Below are 24366 nucleotides of genomic sequence, written 5' to 3'. Positions count from 1 at the left end.
GAGTGGATAAATAACATACATCACGGTGGGCCCCACGGTTGTAAAACCATGTCTTAAATGGCCGTCCGTCACGCGCCCCTCCCCCAAAACAAAATCCTTTCGTCCGCCCTTCTCTCCCGGCGCGCAGACCTCCCAAGACACATTTTTTTGTGTCGACCTTTCCTTTGCCCTCTCTCCATCTCCCAGGCTCCCTCACCCTCTCTCTCGCACTGAGCCTCTCCCTCTCCCTCGCCCTCACCCTCTCTCTCGCACTGAGCCTCTCCCTCTCCCTCTCCCTCGCCCTCTCTCGATCTCCCGCTCTCCCTCACCCTCTCCCTGTCTCTTGGCCGTAAAACCCACTTTCGCCGCAAGAAGGAGAAGGAGAAGGAGAAGGAGAAGAAGAAGAAGAAGGGTTAGGTAGTGCTTCTATTTTGTGCCTCACCAAATAGAATCTCTGTTTTTTATTTTTAAAATTTTTATCGTTGCAGGTTTCTTCCTTGTTCCCTTTTTTGTTGTTGTTGTTGTTGTTGTTGTTGTTGTAGTGCTTCTAAGTCAAGGATTTTGACTCGTAGTAGAATGTCGAAAAACCATGAAACATTTCAGCAAAAAGAATAGACTCTTTTGTGTAGTATGTTTACATATAGCAAAAAGATCCAAGAATGGGAAAAACCAATAACTAAAATCAGCCCTTAATCTTGATTAATCTCAGCCCTTTGGTTTACCTAAGACAGTCCTAAACTAAAACACCAACTTTCCGAATTTTACCATCTCTTCATCTATTGTCCCTTCGCCTGAAAGGTTTGGGAGCACTTCATTAGCATTTTCCATATCTCGTGGGTGATGCCAAAGTTGATTGATCAGCTTTTGTGCGCCTGGCATGGAGGAGTGCTGGGTAAATCCCAGAAAGCTATTTGGAGACTTGTGGCAATGGGTTTTTTTTTGGGTACATTTGGAGGGCTTGAAACAGCCGTTGCTTCCAAAACAAGGACTGTTCTGTTTAGGAAATCATTCATATGGTCAGAATTGTTGTTTCGGATTGGGCGCTTAATGTTAAATCAGCTTTGAACGCTGATCTTTCTTTATGGTTATTTTCTTAATCTTTATATTCTTTCCCGCTTTGGTGGTTTCTCAATAAAATTTCAGTTCTCTCTCTCAAAAAAAAAAAAAGAAGATTTCGTAAGGAACTTCCTAACTAAAACCGACTCTGACTAAACAAGAGACCCCATCCTAAGATAACTTGCGAATAAATTTAAGAAAACCACAATTAGGAAACTTACTGGTTCTAGATATCCTAACTTTAGAATCACCCTTACCGCCTTACTCCCATCATGTAGCCAGCCAAATATGGCTTTTAATGTGCCCCATCAAGTTACAACCCTGTAAGCTATCAGTAAATTGATCAAAATATGCTCCAGAATCATGTGAACTTGGACCCATCAGAAAGGTCAACTGATAGGAAGTCAGACAGGACCAACTTTGTGTCATTTGAATGTTATTTGGTGCCTGATAGCACAACAATGATCAGATCAATCAAATCTCTTCTTATGTGTAGGGCACTCAGCATTTGGACTATTGGGTCAATTATCTGGGGCTGTAGTCAGCCTCCAGGAAGCATAATTTTTAAGCTTTGGTGGCCTGCAGTCAATCCCATTGGTCCCTTGATTTATCCACAAATCTTTCTATCAATTCTTCTTGTCCAGTTGTTGATCCATCAGCAGATCCATCCAGCAGTTCTGTGGTCAATCCAAATGTTGATCAATGTGTCAATTCAACTGCAGAACCACTCATGAATATATCCACCATGCTTGGATTCATCCAGCAATTTCTCGTGTATTTGTTTTTCTGGGTGCTTACTGATGATCTTCTCAAAAATGGGTTCACTGTGAGTCTCCTCCTATCATCTTAAATTAGTATTCTTCTCTGAATGACGGATGACATTTTGATGCTACAGCAACAGTCTTCCCATAAGAACATGGCTGTTTCCAGAAGAAAATATCTATCTATTTGCACGTGTATGTGTATCAGTGTGTAGGGTGATGTTGGGTTGGATGTTCTTGACAGTTGACACTCCAGAAAATAACCCAAATTTAACAATTTCTTTACCACCTCTTTGGAGATGAATTTTCACACTATTTCCATTGATAACCATCTTAGTAATCTTGGCAGATACCAAACATGTAATTCTAAATAGATCAGTTTGTTAATCCATAGTTTACCAACATCAAAATCTATCCCAGTGGGGTAATGAGGACAGGAGAAATAACGCTGCAGTTGTTAATTGTCATAAAAAGTCTGCATCTACAGAGTGAGATTGGTCATGGGTTCAAATTTCAAGGTATATGTCGGATGATACAGCAGTATATGGATTTGTGCAGCTAATTAGTGGGCTGTTGTGGTATGGATGGTAGGAAACATTGGATTGTAGACTTGTAGTAGGGGTAGGAAACATTGGATTGGGTTAAGATCTAACTAAGTGTATTTCTTTCAGTCCTTCAGCAAGATGAGATCAATCAAAGCCAGTAGGCCACAAAATTGCAGTACCATCCAGATAATCAACCCAAGATATACTCAAAATGGATACATTGAACACGTTGCTAAACTTATGAATCATTAAGAGTAAAGCCACACAACGATAAATGCGTCTGATTTCTCTGCTAACCATGCAACCAAGGCCATCTCTGATGGTCACAAGAGCAGTATACCTGGACACAACAGTCGCACCTCTGCTCAGAACAGGCACTGGCTATTTAAAAAGAGAAAAGAAAGGCACCACCACCATTGCATTGGCTAACTATCTGTGGTTGGCTTCAATACTGTGCATATAGATTATTTTAACGCTTGGTTCCTCCATTAGTGCAGATTCTCTTGTTATATATAAAAAAAAATAGTTGTTTTCAAGGCTTAACAAAAGTCTTCCTTTTTACCTTCTGATTTAATTTCCTTTGCATATGTTTTCCAATTTAATGTTAGGTTCTTGCTACCATATTCACCATCTGCTCCATGCATGTGTTTTGGTCCCACCTGACAAGGGTGCTTGATTTTGTTAGAAATTCCATGTCAGGCATGTGTCAGCGTGTCAGATACCCCAGCACATCTAGTATGATAATTTAGTCTTATCTTCTGTTTATCTAGTCTGGATGCTCATCCTCATCATCAGCATATCATAGCCTTGTCCCAGCAATTTGGGGTTGGTTTATTTTCGTGTTAGCTTGGCAAAGGTTCAATGATTAGCCGCCCACCTTAGATCAACCCTCCTTTACCTGGGCCTGGACAGACTTGTGCAATTAATGATGTTCTAAAAATCAGATTGATTGAACAATCCTAATCTTTATTTACAGAACTTGTTTGCTGAAATAAGACCAGCCGATATTTTGTATTTTTAACTGTCCAATGAGTATTTAACACACACACATATGCTGAGAGGATGACTCTGACCCCTAATTTGTGAAGATGAATGCGAAGCACTAAAATAATTCATTTTCCTCAATGATCGAAGTTGCTTTGGAGATACCGATAGTCATATATACCAAATAGGTACGAGTGTTCAGGCGTGTGTGGAGGAGAGTATGAGTACGCATGAAAAAGTAATAATCTTAGACATATTAAGTATTTAAAAATAAAAATAAAAATCTATGGGTGTGAATACTCATGTTTATTCAATAAAGATTTTATAAGTACTTTATATATTAGAATTGCATGCGAGACTTTCATCTATGCAAGTGGTTTAAGATTTTACTTACAAATTACGTTATTAATTTGTTGTAAAAATACAATGATTGCAAACTCCTTAATACATTGTATTTAGTAGATAATATCTGTTTGGGTTCAATCATCTGATGGCACTTCCTTCATTTCCAACTTTGAGGAGGATGGTGCATGAGGCTAATTTCCAACTTTAATTTTTGGTAAGGTGTAGATTGAAAACGGACCCCTTGGTTAATTGAGATCCGGCTGTAATGAATAGGGAATAGATGACACTAAGTTTCCCAGACCCACGTTTTATTTCTAGAATAAGAAGTTTTTCAAAGTTTATACAAGAAAACCTTCCTGATAGAAAAACCGTTCCTTGTCCATGCACCACTTGCAGATGTGCACGTTTTCCGGTTTCTTATGATGATTTGGAAATACATCTAATGAAAAATGAATTCGACCCAAGCTATAGGGTTTGGAACATGCATGGGGAGCATGTATCACCTAAGTATACTGTACGTGAATCAAGTTCTCAACAATACCATAGTGTCCCAAACTTAAATGAGGTTCACAACGCGATCGTTCAAGAACTTGGTGGTAATAACCTAGATGAAGTTGTACAGGATGAGCCGAATGTGACCCTTGTGGTCGAAGGCGTCTTTGGAGAAAATGAAACTAATGATTTTGAAGCAAATCTACGAGACGCAATGATTGAGCTATACTCTGAGGCCCAATTCATTTTACTTGTACATTCCTGTATTGATTGCTTAAGCATGACGGTTTAGATCTAGTGCATGCATATCACATGTGCAGCAATGACATGGGGCATGGTACCTCCCATGCCTCCAATGGCACTGGATCTGGTCCCTTTCTAGTTACTTGAGTGTGAATTTCACACAATTTTGCTTTGTGCACTCCATCTTCACTCATGTGTTTATTGTCTCATTTGAATTTTCTGTTATCTGCAGAGCTGTTCAGCGGTAGTGGGTCCGAATGGAAGTTGTAAAAGCAATGTCATAGATGCAATGCTCTTTGTATTTGGGAAACGAGCTAAGCAGGTAAGCTCCATTTGTATGTGGGAATTTAATCAGGGTCGACATTGTTGGTTTATCTAGCTGGGATAGAATAAAATGGTGGGACAGATTCATGTAACCGACCCCAAGTAATTGGGACGAGGCTTAGATGATGATGATGATGAATTGATAGTTGCAAGCTGTTGTACGATTTTAGATACTGCCTGTGTTCCACATTTCAATGTACATGTGTCTTGTCTGATGAGTGTGGTCCCCTGATGAGTGGATCGATATGATTTAGGATGGTTTTGAAAAAAATTACCAATGTTCCACATTTCGATGGACATGATATATATATGAATATGAGTGTGTGGGCCCCTGATGCATTGACCAGCCTGATTAATGGACTGACTGGCCCAAACATCAGGGTGGTCAATTCATCAGGTGACCTGGCCCAAACATTTACAAGTCTCTATCTCTCTCTCTCTCTCATTGAATCTAGCTCGATTTTTTATTTTTATTTGCAAGCAGAATTACCTCATATCATTCCACCCAAATATTCAAGGGTGTGTCCTTTGGAAAATGCAGCAATCACATTCTGCATTGGGTGGAATGGACTTCCTCTGTTGAACCAGCCTGCAATGGCAGAGTGAGCTAGTTTCTCTATTCAAAGGATCAGGAACAATGGTAATTGAGGCAAGTGGGCATTCTACTCAATGGGAATTTATTTACATCTAAATTCATCTCTACTGAGCATTTTGGGTTGCATGGAATTCAATATACAACTAGCAGGCTATCATTTTCCGCTTAAAAGAATTTTGCCTTTGATTGGCTTTGTGAGGTAATTTTAAGACCTATGAGCATTGGAAACTGTGACAGCAATCCAGATTCAGTTATCTAATCCAGTATGTGCTTTTTTCTTAGATTGCATTTTCTTTCTCCAATCAAATTGCCTAAGAAAGTGAAAACATCAATTAGAAAAGAAAAAGAGCACGAAGGTCTCTCGTTGGCATTCAACGTGGCAAGGATACTTCAATTAGAAAAGGTGACGAGGATACCAAAAGATTAGCTGGTTATACTACCACCACCACTAGGATCATGGTTCAATTTAAATTGTTTATGGACTTATTTGCTAATGCAAATTGTAGAGATATGGAGGAATCGTTTATTTGAAACCTTGGGACCTTGCTAGCTTGTGGTTTTGGTTTCTTTAATAAATTTCTCCTGTTGAAAAATTGGAATTCCTGTTTTTATTTTTTCTTTCTTGCAGTGTGTATCTGCTGGTGAAGACAACTAGGCTGGGTAACTATAAAAGCTGATAAATATATTTTTTTATTTGGGGTTCTTGTAGTATTTTTTTTTCCTATCCTCTGACTGTTTGTTATTATTCCTCTTAGTACCTGTTTTTTGCTGACACTAGCTAGCTGAGGAGCACCTTCTTAAGATCCTAGCTGGCTACACTACGCCAAAACTGCGAAAAAAGGACGGTCATGGACCGTCGCAAGGGCCGTCAAATTTTGACATGTCGTATTACTTAAAGGACGGTCATGGACCATCATAAAAAAGGACGGTCGTGAACCGTCCTTAAAAAGGACGGTCTTGAACAGTCTCTTATGAGTCTTTAAATGACGGCCATCGACCGTCCTTAAAAAAGACTGTTGTAGACCGTCTCTGATGAGCCTTTAAAGGACGGCCATAGACCGTCCAGCCACAGACTGTCCTTAAAAAGGACGGTCATGAACCGACCTTCAAAAGGACTGTCATGGACCGTCCCTTATAAGAGGGTCAATATACACCTGTTACATCATTATATTCTTCCTGATATACACTTGTTATATAATATATTTCATTATATTCACATTCACATTCATCTAAACCTAAACTACGTAAATCCAACATAAACTACATTCATCCAAACATAAACTACATCCATCTAAACCCAAACTACATAAATCCAACATAAATTACATTCATCCAAACACAAGCAATCTTATCCACATTACATTCATCCACACATAAATACATAAAAGTTTAACATCATAACTAAAAAAAGAAAAAAAATTAGCAACAATTTTCTTTTTGTGTCTTTCACCTGAAAAAAAATATATTAAACCAACAAAACATTATAATTCAGAATCATAAAGAATTGTATAAACTTCTTCTAAAAAAGTGAACACTTTTTAAAAATAAAACTGATCATTAAAATAGGTTCAGGTTTAGGTTTTAGGTTTTAGGTGTTAGGTTTTAGGTTTAGGTTCAGGATTAGGTTTTAGGTTATAGGTTATAAGTCTAGGTTATAGGTTATAGGTTATAGGTTAAGGTTTAGGTTATAGGTTTTGGTTTAGGTTTAGGTTAAGGTTTAGGCTTAGGTTATAGGTTTAGGTTTTAGTTATAGGTTATAGTATATAGGTTATAGCTTTAGGGAATTAAGAATAGGTTAAGGTTAAGGTTAAGGTTTAGGTTTAAGAAATCGGGTCTGAGTTTGGGATCGGGTTTAGGTTTGGGTTATCAAGTTTAAGTTTAAGTTTAGGTTAGGGAGTTGAGATTAGGATTAGGTGTAGGTTTAGGTTCAAGGATTTGAAAATACATTTCGATTTTAAGTTTAGGTTTAGGTTTTAGGCTTATGTTTAGGTTATAAGTGCAGGTAATAGGTTTAGGTTTATGTTAGGTTATAGGTTAACGTTTAGGTTTAGGAAATCGAGTTCGGGTTCGGGATCGGGTTTAAGTTTGGATTAGGGAGTTGAGATTAGGATTAGGTGTAGGTTTAGGTTTAGGGATTTGAGAATACATTTAGGTTTAGGTTAAGGTTTAGGTTTAAGTTTAGGTTTAGGTTTAGCTTATAAGCAATAGGTTTTAGGTTTAGGTTTAAGTTATAGGTTACAGGTTTAGGTATAGCTTTAGGCTTAGGTTTAGGTTACAAGATAAAAGTTTAGGGAATTGAGAATAGGTTAAGGTTTAGGTTTAGGAAATCGGGTTCGAGTTCGAGATCGGGTTTAGGTTTGGGTTTTCAAGTTTAGGTTTAGGTTTAGGTTAGGGAGTTGAGATTAGGATTAGGTGTAGGTTTAGGTTTAGGGATTTGAGAATACATTTAGGTTTTAGGTTTATATTTAGGTTATAGGTTACAGGTTTAGGTTAAGGCTATAGGTTATAGGTTTAGGTTAAGGTTTAGGTTAAGGTTTAGATTTAGGTTTAAGGATTTGAGAATACATTTAGGTTTTGGGTTTAGGTTTAGGTTATAGGTTACAGGTTTAGGTTTAGGTTTATGCTATAGGTTATAGGTTTAGGTTACGGTTTAGGTTTAAGTTTAGGTTATAAGCTATAGGTTTAGGGAATTGAGAATAGGTTAAGGTTTAGGTTTAGGAAATCAGGTTCGGGTTCGGGTTTAGGTTTGAGTTTTCAAGTTTAGGTTTAGGTTTAGGTTAGGGAGTTGAGATTAGGATTAGGTGTAGGTTTAGGTTTAGGGATTTGAGAATACATTTAGGTTTTAGGTTTATGTTTAGGTTATAGGTTATAGGTTTAGGTTAAGGTATAAGTTTAGATTTTGGTTTATGTTATAAGCAATTGGTTTAAGGAATTGAGAATAGGTTAAGGTTTAGGTTTAGGAAATCGGGTTCGGGTTCGGGATCGGGTTTAGGTTTTGGTTTTCAAGTTTAGGTTTAGGTTTAGGTTAGGGAGTTGAGATTAGGATTAGGTGTAGGTTTAGGTTTAGAGATTTGAGAATACATTTAGGTTTTAGGTTTAGGTTTAGGTTATATGTTATAGGTTTAGGTTAAGACTATAGGTTATAGGTTTAGGTTAAGGTTTAGGTTTAGGTTTAAGGATTTGAGAATACATTTAGGTTTTAGGTTTAGGTTTAGGTTTAGGTTTAGGTTTATGCTATAGGTTATACGTTTAGGTTAAGGTTTAGGTTAAGGTTTAGGTTTAAGTTTAGGTTATAAACTATAGGTTTAGGGAATTGAGAATAGGTTAAGGTTAAGGTTTAGGTTTAGGAAATCGAGTTCGGGTTTGGGATTGGGTTTAGGTTTGAGTTTTCAAGTTTAGGTTTAGGTTTAGGTTAGGGAGTCGAGATTAGGATTAGGTGTATGTTTAGGTTTAAGGATTTGAGAATACATTTAGGTTTTAGGTTATGTTTATGTTATAGGTTATTGGTTTAGGGAATTGAGAATAGGTTAAGGGAATTGAGAATAGGTTAAGGTTTAGGTTTAGGAATTCGGGTTCAGATTCGGGATCGGGTTTAGGTTTTGGTTTTCAAGTTTAGGTTTAGGTTTAGGTGAGGGAGTTGAGATTAGGATTAGGTGTAGGTTTAGGTTTAGGGATTTGAGAATACATTTAGGTTTTAGGTTTAGGTTAAGGCTATAGGTTACAGGTTTAGGTTAAGGCTATGGGTTATAGGTTTAGGTTAAGGTTTAGGTTAAGGTTTAGATTTAGGTTCAAGGATTTGAGAATACATTTAGGTTTTAGGTTTATGTTTAGGTTATAGGTTATAGGTTTAGGTTTAGGTTTAGGTTAAGGTATAGGTTTTGGTTTCGGTTTAGGTTATAAGCAATAGGTTTAGGGAATTGAGAATAGGTTAAGGTTTAGGTTTAGGAAATTGGGTTTGGGTTCAGGATCGGGTTTAGGTTTGGGTTATCAAGTTTAGGTTTAGGTTTAGGTTAGGGAGTTTAGATTAGGATTAGGTGTAGGTTTAGGTTTAGGGATTTAAGAATACATTAGGTTTTAAGTTTAGGTTTAGGTTATAGGTTATAGGTTTAGGTTTAGGTTTGGTTTTGATTTTGATTTAGGTTATATATTATAGGTTTAGGTTAAGGTTTAGGGAAAGGTGGTTTTGATTTAGGTTATAGGTTATAGGTTTAGGTTAAGGTATAAGTTTAGCTTTCGGTTTAGGTAATAAGCAATTGGTTTAGGGAATTGAGAATAGGTTAAGGTTTAGGTTTAGGAAATCGGGTTCGGGTTCGGGATCGGGTTTAGGTTTGGGTTATCAAGTTTAGGTTTAGGTTTAGGTTAGGGAGTTTAGATTAGGATTAGGTGTAGGTTTAGGTTTAGGGATTTGAGAATACATTAGGTTTTAGGTTTAGGTTTAGGTTATAGGTTATAGGTTTAGGTTTAGGTTTAGGTTTGGTTTTGGTTTTGATTTAGGTTATAGGTTATAGGTTTAGGTTAAGGTTTAGGGAAATGTGGTTTTGATTTAGGTTATAGGTTATAGGTTTAGGTTAAGGTATAAGTTTAGCTTTCGGTTTAGGTTATAAGCAATTGGTTTAGGAAATTGAGAATAGGTTAAGGTTTAGGTTTAGAAAATCGGGTTCGGGTTCGGGATCGGGTTTAGGTTTTGGTTTTCAAGTTTAGGTTTAGGTTTAGGTGAGGGAGTTGAGATTAAGATTAGGTGTAGGTTTAGGTTTAGGGATTTGAGAATACATTTAGGTTTTAGGTTTAGGTTAAGGCCATAGGTTACAGGTTTAGGTTAAGGCTATAGGTTATAGGTCTAGGTTAAGGTTTAGGTTTAGGTTTAGATTTAGGTTTAATGATTTGAGAATACATTTAGGTTTTAGGTTTATGTTTAGGTTATAGGTTATAGGTTTAGGTTTAGGTTTAGGTTAAGGTATAGGTTCTGGTTTCGGTTTAGGTTATAAGCTATAGGTTTAGAGAATTGAGAATAGGTTAAGGTTTAGGTTTAGGAAATCGGGTTTCGGTTCAGGATCGGGTTTAGGTTTGGGTTATCAAGTTTAGGTTTAGGTTTAGGTTAGGGAGTTTAGATTTGGATTAGGTGTAGGTTTAGGTTTAGGGATTTGAGAATACATTAGGTTTTAGGTTTAGGTTTAGGTTTAGGTTTGGTTTTGGTTTTGATTTAGGTTATAGGTTATAGGTTTAGGTTAAGGTTTAGGGAAATGTGGTTTTGATTTAGGTTATAGGTTATAGGTTTAGGTTTAGGTTTTGATTTATGTTATAGGTTATAGGTTTAAGTTAAGGTTTAGGTTTAGGTTATAGGTTTTGGGATTTAAGAATGGGTTCGGGTTTAGGTTATAGGTTTTGGTTATAGGTTATAGGTTTAGGTTAATGTTTATGTTTAGGTTATAGGTTTTGGGATTTGAGAATGGGTTCGGGTTTAGGTTATAGGTTTTGGGATTTGAGAATGAGTTCGGGTTTAGGTTATAAGTTTTGGTTTTGGTTTAGGTTTAGGTTATAGGTTTTTGGATTTGAGAATGGGTCATGGTTTAGGTTTAGGAAATCGGGTTCAGGTTCGGGATCGGGTTAGGTTATAGGTTAAGGTTTAGGGATTTGAGTTTAGGCTATAGGTTTAGGTTTAGGTTTAGGTTTAGGTTAAGGTTGAGGTTTAGGTTATAGGTTAAGGTTTTAGGTCATAGGTTTTGGTTTAGGTTAAGGGTATGGTCCCTTCAAATACAGATATAAACACGGCCATTCGACACAAATTGCCAGGCCCTTCCAATGCTGTCCATAAAAAATGGACAGCTTCATCATGGTCATAATAGTGGTTCCCTCTTTTCAGGGAAGCCCGCTCTTCCGGATAGCTCCGACGCACATCCGGGTTTGCTCCATCAATTTCAAGTTAATACATAAACATGGCCTGTCCAAATGGTCAGGCCACTCCAATGCTGTCCATAGGAAATGGACAGCTTCATCATGGTCATAACAGCGGTTCCCACCTTCCAGGGACCCCCGCTCAACATCCGGATAGCTTTGACGCACATCTGGGTCTACTCGATCAATTTGTATTAAATACATAAACATGGCCTGTCCAAATGGCCAAGCCACTCCAATGCTGTCCATAGAAAATGAACAGCTTCATCATGGTCATAACAGCGGTTCCCACCTTCTAGGGACCCCCGCTCAACATCCGGATAGCTCCGACGCACATTCGGGTCTACTCCATCAATTTCGAGCTAATACATTTAAAAACAACATAATTATATCTAAAAGCATCTGGATACCTGGAGAAGGCCTCCCATATTCGTATTGTTGGTTACTCATCCCTTTGTCTATAAGCCACAATCGACCAACACTTTCTATTGCTACCTGTACTCTGAAACCAACACAAATATAACTGGAAAACAATATAAGGAATAAGAAAAAATCAAGAAAATATTTACTAAATAAAAAATTTCCAATTTATCAGTAAGGTTCAATTTATTAGTCAGATACATCCAGCTAGACCAAATACTGCTTCTTTTTTCTAGATTGAAACAGGGTAGATAGTTGATGATCTTTTCATATATAACCAATGTGACATATGGAGAGATGGACTCACAATTATGCCATGTGCCTCACTCAGACATCTTTTAACAAATTTTCTTTCTAATACAACAAAAAAGCTCATTACTTGTCCATCCTCTGTTCATGAAACAAAATGAAGGTTCTTCTTGAAACAATGCTGGGTTTCAAAATCAATTTGAAAACACTATATATAAGCGTGTTTTGCATAAATGATAAAAGCCATATATATAAGATCTTGATGTCACCAAAGAATATATCAAAATCAATTTGAAGGCATTGTGGATAAGTGCATTTTGCAGATAAGTATGATAAAAGGGTGTGAAATACCTACAGAGACTGTCCAGACATCACACGAACATATCATGATAGTTTTACATTCAAATAAACCATTCCATTCATCCATCATATAGATGGATCTAGCAACTATAGCTAGTAATGAAGGCTTGCACGTTCAGTTCCAAGTAATCATATACAACAAATGTATAGGAGACCATAGGTACCTGCATATAACATAGTGGTAAGAGTAATGGAAAAGAAGTAAAACTAGTAAGTAGCAATCCCATGAAATAGGACACCCTTCTACAACCTAAAAACTCACTTTCTTATATAAGAAAGTGTGTGTGAGATACAGAGATAGGATATACCCTAGAGAGCGAGAGAGAGGTTTACCTTGACAATTGCTATAAACATCTCTCTTAAACTCCACTTCCTGAACCAACGGACACTCACACACCCTTCCACGGAATGTATCCTGAAGAAACAAAGCAACTATCAGCATACATGGAAACGTCTCAACTTGTATGCTAGGCTAATTGTACCCTTTAATGTACAGTCTCTTGAATTGGTGCAAACCATACCTGAATTGTTGTACACATCATTTGATTTCCAACCTCCCCAGGGAGTAGATTGATCAGATTGAACGGCCTACTTCATTGCTTACTTCTTTTTCATCAGCATCTGCACCTAGACATTCATTGCTTACTTCTTTTTCATTAGAAATGGTGCTTAGCAAATGGAGGAAATCATACACATCTGTTACGACATCTAGATTTGATGCCACCTAGCAAAAAGAAGAAAGTAGGTGATTCATATTTATGCTTATCAAACAAAGTCTAATAGTTTACATAGCTAGGTTATTAAACTAATAAATTCTAAGAAAAATAGCAAGTGCCAAGACCTATGGCATAAAAAAATAATCGTTGCATGGATTAACAATCAAAGAACAATGGTAAAGGGAAGAAAACTAACTTCTTTCTTGCTCCACATAATCTAGTTGGGGCGTCGTATTAGTTCATGTAAGATTCGCGGACACCACATGCATATAAATTAGTTCATGTAAGACCTGAGGACACCACATGCATATAAATACAATCATTAAAATCTGAAAAATATTAAAATCAATCAATGTGCATCAGATAACTAGAAAAAGCCTCTAATTACCTTAGTTCCAATCAAAACACCTGAAAACAAGTACCCGGCATCCTCAACTCCCATTGATTTTCATCAAATAAACACAAACTTCAAAAACTAATAAAAAGAAAAGTATCTACATGACCACTCCATTTTTTAGATAATCCAAGTATGAAGAACATCTGGGTCAATACATATGCATCCAATTGCTTGAGAACATCCCAAGTTCCCTTTATTTTGGTCCCAAAAAAAAAAAAAAAAAAAAAAAAAAATCCCGGAAACAAGTACCCATCATCCTAAATTCCCATCAATTAATATAACATGATCACATAAACTTCAAAAACTGCCAAATGCAAAAGTACCCACATGAGCTTCGCTTACATGTAACATAAATGATGTGTACAACACTCCATTAATTATGCCAAGTCCAAATAACTTGAAAGTGCCCCAAATTCCATTGGTTTCAGTCCAAGAACACCCAAAAGCAACTACTAATCATCAAAAACTCCCATTGATTCACATCAAGTAATCCCACAAATTTTAAGAATTGATAAATGCAAAAGCACCCACACAAGATTCCATCATCTAAACCACAAAAAATTATAATAAATCTGCACAACACTTCATTTTTCAACCAATATGCATCAAACTGCTTAGGAACATCCCAAATTTCATTGGTTTTTCATCCCAAAACAATTGAAAACAGCCCACACATCATCCTAAAGTCACATTGATTTTCACCAAATCAAAGAAAGTTCAAAAGGAGAGAAACCCATATGAGATTTCCTTCTTGACAATAGAAAAATTATTACAGTAGAATCCAAATGGATTCACATCAAATGATTACACAGACTTGAAGAACTGATAAATGCAAAAGCACTCAAATGAGATTCTGTTACATATAATAGAAAAAACCCACATAATACTCCTTAGGCTAAAATTACTGCAATCAAAGTGGTCATGTTTCCGTATATGCTAGATCAATAGGGAGCTAAGAAAAATATAGAACCTCAAAAAAATCATGCTGGTCCACCCATATTTATCTGCTTGATATCCCAGAAACCTTTTTAAAAAATACAAATCATTATAAAAACTAAATAAAGAAGAAAGAAAAAGCTACTTGGAATCAATAGTAAAGCAACATAGGAAGGGAAAAATTAGCTTTGTTTCATGTATAAAACCTTTGTGATTGTCCAATTTCAGGCTTGGATATCATCTCTTGCAGTCAAATAGAACATATGAAAATAAGGTTAAATAGATGTATCTAAAGAATCTCTTAGTTCCAACACAATTCAAAGCAAATAGGAAAAGGAGTAGAAACTTTTAAGAGGTAGGATCTTTGGTAGGGAAAATTTTGGAAGCATGGACCATCCACGATGAAAACCCATCTCAACAGTCTAGATCACCAAGCAATGGGCCTTTCTAACTCATCGGCTATTTGAAAATCAAAGTGTAAATGTGTAGGAAATAGAAATGATCCTGTTCATCAGCAATATACTAAGATTTGGTATGAAGCCCCGTATACCATCCAGTCAACATCCTCATTGACTCCAATTGTCCAATCAATGGGTTACCTCTATGATGGGTTAAAACACAAAAATCATGCACAAGGTTAATTGTGAAATTTCACTTTATTAATCTACAGGAATGGGCAAAAGTAATCGACATTTTCTAGAATTCATGATGAGGAAGCAACCCACAAAATTGGTAGTTATTTTTTATTCAAGTCCAACTTGGAAGCAACATAACCACAATTTGGAGCCCAAACAGTTGTTGAGGAAATCACAACTTGTCTAATTTCCACTCTATTAGACTAATAGCTGCAATTCAGTTCAATAATGCATCTAAACACACCTTATATGTTCCTAACCACAACGAATTATTTTATTTTATTTTAAATGAAATACAGCACTTTGGAATTCTTATGATGCAATTGCTTCATCATGTTTCATGAAATTTCATTTCCAATCAGCTAAAGTATCACAATCTCTCTAAAGGAAGATAAATATTTTACCTGATCAGTACATATATGAAACTTTCTAGATGACATTTTCTTTTGGTTTTGCATAAGAACACATCACAAAACACATTAGATAAGTTTAAATATTTGCAGCTGTCAGTGTATAACAAGCTTTGCCTGTCTGGCATCTATATTATGAACTAATACCAGAGAATCCACACGTCAATATTACATCAAAGATTACGACTAATTCAATGCATAAATACTGCTGATGTCCAAATCTCTGATCTTTACATTCCATCTTAAAGCCAGTGGCCACATCAACAGAGTTCTAAGAATTTTTAATTTCAGAAAAAATCTGCTACTTGAAAGATGTTTGTGTACATGTGTATCATTCACTAAACTCTGCCAGAGTATCAAACCCCTTTCGTGGAACAAGCCTGCAAAAGGGAAACTTTGATACTCTCATAAGCATGCATGGCCATCTCACACATGTCCTCCAAAAGGCTTTTCGAGAGAGATAAAGCCCTAAAATGATCTGTAAAAATAGATGAATGGCATGGATAAAATATATACATCATGGTGGGGCCATAGATCATGGTGATGCTGTAGAGGAAATCGGATTGCATACTGAGTTACTCAGTACGCTCTTATTGTACTGAGTAAACTCAGTAGGGCCCACCTTAATCCCTAAATCCCTAAATCCCCAAATCCCCAAATTATTTCAATCGGTATTGAGATTGAGAGAGAGAGAGAGTGAGAGAGAGAGAGAGAGATACCTCATGTGGATGCGTGAGAGAGAGCACCGAGAGAGACAGAGAAACAGAGAGACGGCGCGGTGAAGAGAGGACCGAGAGAGAGAGAGAGGATGCGCGCGCACGCGCGAGAGAGAGAGAGAGAGAGAGAGAGAGAGAGAGAGAGAGAGAGAGGGCGACGAGGGACAGCAGGGGTGAGAGAGAGAGAGAGGGAGGGAATGAAAGATGGGCGCGCGCGGTCTATTTTGAGCGCCCGCCCAAGTTTGGGCTGGCCGCTGGTCGGTGCTCTGTGGGCCCTACCATGATGTATGTGTTTCATCCATTCCGTTCATTCATTTTTAAAGATCATTTTAGAGGTTTATGCCAAAAATTAGAGGGATATAAATCTCAGGTGGTTTACACCACATGAGAACAATAGTGATTGGATATCCACCATTAAATTCCTCCAAAGGCCCACTGTACTGTTTATTTGACATCCAATCTGTTGATTTGGTCATACAAGATCAGATGAAGAGAAAAAAACAAAAATCAGCTTGATCCAAAACTTTTATGGCTACCAAAATGTTTTTAATGGTCGATGCTCATTCAACATTGTTTCCTGTAATGTGGTCCACTTGAGATTTGGATATATCTCATTTTTGGTCTCATAATGTAAAATTATCGGAAAAAATATATGGACGGCATGGATGAAACACATACATCATGGTGGGGCCACAGAGCACCGACCACCAGCCATTGGTAGGTGTTGGGCGAACAGCCAATCTGATCCCAAGCGTACTAAGTAAATCCTGTGAGGCCCACCATGATTTATTCATTTTATCCACTCCATCCATCCATTTTAACATATAATTTTATTACATAAGCTCAAAATTGAGGCCTATAAAAATCTGAAGTGGACCACATTATAGGAAATAATATAAACTAAACGTCTACCATTGAAAATTTTTGGGAGGCCACTAAAGTTTTGGATCAAGTTGATATTTTAGTTTTTCCCTTCATCCATGTATTTGTAAAAATACATCATGGTTGGGCCCACACAGCACCAACCACAAGCCATTGGATGATGTAGGGGAGGAGCTAATTCGTTCCCCTTATTTGTGGTGTGGTCCATTTAATCTTTGGATATGATTCATTTTTTGGATAATTCTATAAAATGATATCGAAAAATAGATGAATGGTGTGGGTTGATCCCAAATTTTTGGTAAATCCATAATTCAAGTGGACCATGCCACACAAAACGGTGTGGAATAATGACTTCCACCGTTGATACCTTCCTTGGGCCCACAGTAATGTTTATTTGTCATCCAACATGTTCATAATATCAAAAAAAAAATATGAATGAAGGAAAAACACAAACATCAGTCTAAATGTAGGCCACACCACATAATATAATGGAGGGTTTTCCTTATAACATTCATAATCATATATTGGGCCTGCCTAAATGTGATTCACATATCCAACCCACTCATTATGTGTGTCCCACTTGGATGAGGGGTCAGACCAATTTTCAACTGCATCCATGTCTGTATTAACTTATAAACAGGTTGGATCTCAAATAAACACCGCGGCAGGCCCTAAGAAGGTTTCAATAGTGGGTGTCACTATCCCACTCTTTTCTATGGTGGGTCCACTTGAACTTGGGATTTGCCCTGTCAGTCAGATGCACCATTCCATGGTGGCCACGACCTTAAAAATAAAGTCAATCCATGACTTGGGTGGGCCACACCACATACTATAGTTGAGAGGGTTACCCTCCCATTAAAACATTCATAATCATTTATTGGGCCCACCTAGATGTGGTTCATAGATCCAACCCACTCATTATACATGTGTCCCACTTGGATGAGGAGTCAACCCAAGTTTCACACACATCCAAAACTCATGTGGGCCCCACCAATTGAATGCTTTTATATGTTTTAGGGATGTCTTCAAATAGTTTTAGATGCTATGGCTCACCTGAGTTTTGTATACAACTATTTTTGGACTTAAATGGGACACATCAAATGCATGGTGTTGATGTTCTACATACATCATGGTAGGGCGCACACAGATTAACCTCATGGGAAGTTCCCAAGAGGTGACCTTATAGCACCATTTCACTATTTAGATAACTCCTTCATGGGTGTTACTCTAACCGTGTGTGGCCCACCTTGATATATTTATGTATATCGACATCGTCCATATATTTTTCCATCATATATTTAGGATGTGATTTCAAATCATAAGAACTCAATAATCTCAGGTGGGTCATGAAATCGCTCTTATAATGATTTTTTCACCTTTGAATTTTGTTGTTTTGATGAGGCTGTATGTTGAATTCCAGGGGTTGTAGGGTTTGATTTTGTTTTCTTGTTAAAGATTGTTCGATTCTACTAGTGGTGTTTGGAAACTAACCTCTGATATTAATTTGATTCCATTTGGAAAAAATTCTGTCTGTGTCAATGTCTTGTGTTTCTGCAAGTTCTATGGTTTCTAGTGAGACTTATGTGTTATGTTTTACTATTTTGGAGTCCTTGGAGCTAATATGTGGGGGCCGACTGTGGATAGGTGGAGAGCTGTGAATGCCTTTCATGGAACAATCTCTACCACTTGATTGGTAGACTTGGTACGATTGGATGGATGTTGGTCGTCTTTTTTTTTTTTTCTTTTTTTGAGATTCCATTTGACTTAATTAACTATATTCCAGTTCCTTTTTAATTAATAAGCAGCTTAAACTATATCTAAGCTGTGCAAGTTTACATCTCATTGCTTTGGAGATGAGTTAATATCCGAAAAATGATAACATGAGAATGGCCTATACTAATGTATGCATTTGGTACCAATTCTTAATGTTGGCAACACCTGGCATACCTGTACCCTCTCCAAAGGTCACACTGATTGGATGATCTTAACTGTCTGAAATTGCCGTTGGATTAATTTGGACCATTTTCTTTTTTACTATCCTGAGGAACATTGACTTGTACTATTCTTTTTAAACATCTATATGCTTCAATCTTCTTTGGTCTGCACTTGGGTTGAAGGGCACATCTATTCTGTTGGGTAGAACACTTATTTTAATATCATAATGATTGGATAATCTCAACCATCTGATATTACCATTGAATTTAGACCATTTTCTTTTTTACCAAGGTATTGAGGAACTTGGATTTGCACTCCTCTTTCTTAAACGTGTATATATTTTTTTTAACATCGAGTTAACACTCTTCTTCTTCTTTTTCTTTTTCTTTTTTCTTTTCACGTTTACATGTTTTTTATCCCACATTGTGTATTGTAGGCCACATCCATTCAATTTGGTATAGATCCTTTTTTTTTTTTCGATTTTTCTTGTCAAAATACAAAATCTATTTTTTTTTTTTTTTTTTTTTTATTTTTTTTTCAATTTTTTCACAATTTTGTTTAATTTCTTTTTTTTTTTTTTTCAAAATATCATTTTTTAATCTCACTTTTGTTATATAACTTTTTAATTTTTGTTGTCAAAATACAAAATCTAGTTTTCTTTTTTTTTAAAAAAAATATATTTTTTTTTACAATTTGACAATTTTTTAACAATTTCATTTCATTTTTAAAATTTTCTTTTTCAAAATATCATTTTTTTATTGAAATCTTGTTATATAACTTTTTAATTTTTCTTTTCGAAATACAAAATCTAGTTTTCTTATATATATATATATATATATATATATATATATATATATATATAATTTACAATTTGTCAATTTTTTCACAATTTTGTTTAATTTTTTAAATTTTCTTTTTCAAAATATCATTTTTTAAATATCATTTTTGTTATATAACTTTTTAATTTTTCTTTTCAAAATACAAAATCTAGTTTTCTTTTTTAAAATATATATATTTTTTACAATTTGTCAATTTTTTCACAAATTTGTTTAATTTTTAAAATTTTCTTTTTCAAAATATCATTTTTTAAATGTCACTTTTGTTATACAACTTTTTAATTTTTCTTTTCAAAATACAAAATCTAGTTTTATTTTTTAAAATATATATATTTTTTGCAATTGGACAATTTTTTTACAATTTTGCTTAATTTTTTAAGTTTTCTTCTTCAAAATATCATTTTTTAAATATCACTTTTGTTATACAACTTTTTAATTTTTCTTTTCAAAATACAAAATCTAATTTTATTTTTTAAAATATATATTTTTTGCAATTTGACAATTTTTTTACAATTTTGTTTAATTTTTTTAAAATTTTTTTTCAAAATATCATTTTCTTATCGAATTTTTTTTTTCAAAATTATCAACATTATTAAAAGTTTTTAATTTTTATTTCAAAATCTAGATTTTTATAAAATTATATTTTTTTTTTCAAAATCTAAATTTTTTTCTTAAACATTGTTAGTCATTTTTCTAAGTTTTTTAACTGTTTTTTTTTTTTGGAAATTCATAATTTCTTATATTCTTATTGTTTGACTTGAGCATTAGAGACGGTTTAGGACCGTCTCTAATGCAGACGGTCCTTGACTGTCTCAAATAATCATAACAAGACGGCTAAGGACCGTCTCTAATAGAGACGGTCATTGACAGTCTTAAATAGAGACTGCTAAGGACCGTCCCTAATACAGTCTCTCTTTGACAGTCAACTTACAGGAAAAGACGGCCAACGACCATCTCTAATTGAGATGGCCCTTGACAGTCTTAAAGTACTAGTAAGAGACGGTCAATGGCCGTCTCTAATAGGGACCGTCTTTGATCGTCTCAAATTTTGCCATATAAGACAGTCAGGGACCGTCTCTTATTCCCGACGGTCAATGGCCGTCTTTTATCTGCAGTTAACGACGGTTTTTGACCGTCTTAAATGATTTGTCAACGTTCAAATTTTTAAGACAATAATAAGGACGGTCAAGGGCCATCTAAAAATTTAGAGAGTTTACGGCCGTCTCTAAAGCGTCTTTAAACCAAGCAATTTTAGAGACGGTCTAGAACCGTCTCTAAATCCGTCATTTTTTTCCATTTTTCACGTAGTGCCATCCATCAGTCAGGTCCCACCATGAACATTTCGTGGTTCCAATGCAGGTGCCAATGCTTGGGTATTGCGTCATTTTGAATGAAATTCTCACCAAATGCTTTAGTTAATCAGTTCTAGCATGACTAAAATTCAGTCCTCATGCGTCAATCAAAATGAACTATTCCTGGGATCTAAATGTATTTTTCAGTCTCTCTATCTATAACTAAAAATCAAGCTAATCAAAATGTAATGCTTTTGTCATGATTGATTGATAAAAGTTTTGTGAGTAGGTGCTTGCCTGACATCAATCTTGATACAATCTTTGGACCGTGTGGTGCATTGCTACCAGGCAAGGTTGAATAAAATATCTAAATACTAGGCATCTTTTTTCAACCAGATCACCTTTTTTCAGAAAATACTTATGATGTTGTTGCTTATATCTTAGTTATCATCTCTCAGAAAATACATGTAGCAAAACCTGACCGGTCACATGCTGTGCTACCAAAGATCATGTATTCCATAGAAACCAATGAATGGATAATCCTTGCATATGATTGGAAGTCTCCTTCAGGGCGGCAATAATCCAGACAATCTGTTGCTTGCTGGGTTCAGCCCTATCAGGTACCAGGCCTAGATTTCAAGCCCAGGCATTGTCCTTTGGCGATGGCAAAAACTGTAGAATTTTGGTTTTCTAATTGTTTTCCTGCAAATCAATTAGTGATTTTTTCCATATTTTGTAACTCTTTCTGCAAAAAATCAGTAGAGTGATTTGGGTGATCTCTTGTTTTGATTGCAAACAGTTTTGCACTGCAACACGTGGTTAGATGTAATCTTTTAATTATTTATCAATACAGACGCACATTCACTTATGCTGCCCACATCTTGATTTAGTCCCTATTGGTGCTTGGCATGGAAATGGGAGAAAGGCAAGATGGTATGGATCTGAGAACCATTTCCCTTTTGAGTTATTATATGACGTATGAGTGGAAGGAACTTCTATCTTTTGCTCAACCTAGCAATGTGACAGGTGGAGCATGCCTTTGGGTGACAAACTATTCATCTAGTGAGCCTCATCTTGCAATGGGCCATTCTCGACCAATATCTTCTATCAGCTGATCCTAGGTGACGAGATCTACTGCACCGACACACTCTCAATGTTTGGGGCAGCTGATCCTAAGTGTTATTTATTTTTGAACTGTTTCTTTTGGTTGAATGTTTCAATCACTATATCTGGTCATTTTATTGTTGTTTGTTTGAGGCTGAATTTTAGCACCGTGGTTTAATTTCATGGAATTAATTTTCAACAGGTTGATGGCAAGAAGAATCTTTGCCATTTGGCGTTGATCTGTTTCTATTTTACATATTATGTGAATGTGATGATAGAGGGTGCCTCATGGTTAGATCTCCAATGATGTTATAGGGTTGATCTTGATTAGAATTCATGGATGTTTTGGGTGGTGGCAACAGCCTGTGGATTAGTTGGACTGGCCATCAGCTTCACCTCTTTGTGGTTTTTAAACCAAACAGGTCCCACCATGTACAGTAAGAGTCATATACCACTGAGAGAGCCATCTTGATTCACCAATTGACTACTGATGAATAGTCTTCCTACCGCCACATACAAGTAGAGTCATATGCCTCCCATCTGCACAGGGTCTCCATCAGATCAGAAGTCTTCATACCAAAGACCGTACTTTTGTTGAAGATGAGGACCCCATGTAATCTCTTTGATCAATAGTCTTCGATTGATATCTTGACACGCCTCTTGCCATTAGATATCATGAATATCTTTTGGAGTCAATGAGTTTTGGGTTTGAAGGTGATCTACTTGATCCTCTAGTTGTTTGAAATTTTTTGCCATGTGGTCTACATGTGGTGTAAAACCAGCTTTCAACTTATAATTTTGGGTTCTAGTTTTTCTATCCTTTTACTTTACATGAGTCGGCAAAAAGGCTCATAACTGGTATATGCTTGATGTGAAGGGACATTCAAAATTTCTCCTTAATGCAGGTCTTCCCACAGATGGAAGTAGTTTTCATCCTTCTTCAATTGGCTGATTCTTTGTTTTTATGTTGCAGAGTCCTCTAGTGGTGGTTCGCCCTCGAATAATTACAGAAGACGCACAGGAGAAGTTATCGGTATAGCTGTCGGATGTGCAGGTGGACTACTGATACTCGCATCCATTTTCTATCTATATGGTGGATGAAGGATGCACCTGGCCATATCCGAGTGCACACAGACTCACCAAGATTTGTATTTTCAGCATTATTGTAATTGTAATTGTAATTGATTGAATAAATGAATGATTGTAATTGTAATTGATTGAATGAAGGGTTGTAATTGATTAATTATTGAATGAATGATTATGTAGGTGGTAATTGAATGAATGAATGATTATAATTTTTTAAAATGTAGGAAATAGCTACGGTTATTGACCGTAGCTGATATTAAATTTGACATATTGCTACGGATCCAACACTATCTTTCGCACAAATATCACTCGTAACTATTACGGATTAAATCGGTAGCAATATGTTTTAGACCTATTGTTACGACACCACAATACAGTCTTTCTACGGCTAAAATCGTATCTGTATGGCTTTAGCTACGGCTTTTATCCGTAGCTTTTTCCCTGTTTTTTAGCAATGATAGGTTGATTGGGAACACTTCATTGAGTGGAGCTGCACTGTGTACAATGGATTCCATGTCTGCAGTTATGTAGCATGCACGCTTGGGCCACATGAGCGAGTGAGGTATGAAAATACTTCCTGATCATTGTTTAATTACAATATTTAAAAGTATTGATTTTAATATATGCGGGCATTATATATATGGTAAACATTCCAAGTCATTTTTTAAGTCCGGTAAACGTGTATGTAAGGGTATTCTTAATTATGTGCATTTTGATGTATGAGGGACGTCACCCGTGGTTTTCGTTGGAGAGTCACTATGGTTTGTTAAGTTCATTGATGACTATTCTAGAAAAGTATGGGTTTATTTTTATAAAAAATAAATCCAATGTTTTCACCAACTTCAAGAAGTGGAATGTGATGATAGAAAAATAGTTAGGGAGAAAGATGAATGTGACAGATAACGGTGGAGAATTCACTTCGGGGAGTTCAATATGTATTGTAAGGATGAAGGGATCGTGAGGCATAACACAATGTGCTACATAGTAGAGTAGAATGGTGTGGCTGAGCGGATGAATCAAATTCTCTTGGAAAGGGTCTGATGCATGATCAATAATACTAGGTTAGGCAAGGAATTGTGAACTGAGGCTGTTAACATGGCTTGTTACTTGATAAATCTATTCCATTCAACAACAATTGATTGTAAGATTCTAGAAGAAGGGTGGAGTGGTTAGCAA

General features: G+C 36.1%; 1 long non-coding RNA gene across 2 annotated transcripts; it reads left to right on the top strand.

The window, feature by feature from the left end:
* The first annotated feature begins 227 nt into the window (after positions 1–227).
* Positions 228–23302, top strand: LOC131249281 (uncharacterized). 2 transcript variants are annotated; one of them, XR_009172787.1, is made up of 4 exons: positions 228–396; positions 22027–22121; positions 22307–22547; positions 22628–23302. It is a non-coding gene; the product is annotated as an uncharacterized LOC131249281 (long non-coding RNA). The 2 variants fall into 2 exon arrangements; XR_009172786.1 differs by having other exon boundaries at positions 22307–23302.
* The last annotated feature ends 1064 nt before the right edge of the window (positions 23303–24366 follow it).

This window comes from Magnolia sinica, chromosome 6 (genome assembly GCF_029962835.1).
Source record: "Magnolia sinica isolate HGM2019 chromosome 6, MsV1, whole genome shotgun sequence".
Classification (NCBI taxonomy): Eukaryota; Viridiplantae; Streptophyta; class Magnoliopsida; order Magnoliales; family Magnoliaceae; genus Magnolia; species Magnolia sinica.
The sequence above is the reverse complement of the archived record's forward strand: the minus strand, read 5'-3'. Positions and strand labels throughout refer to the sequence as shown.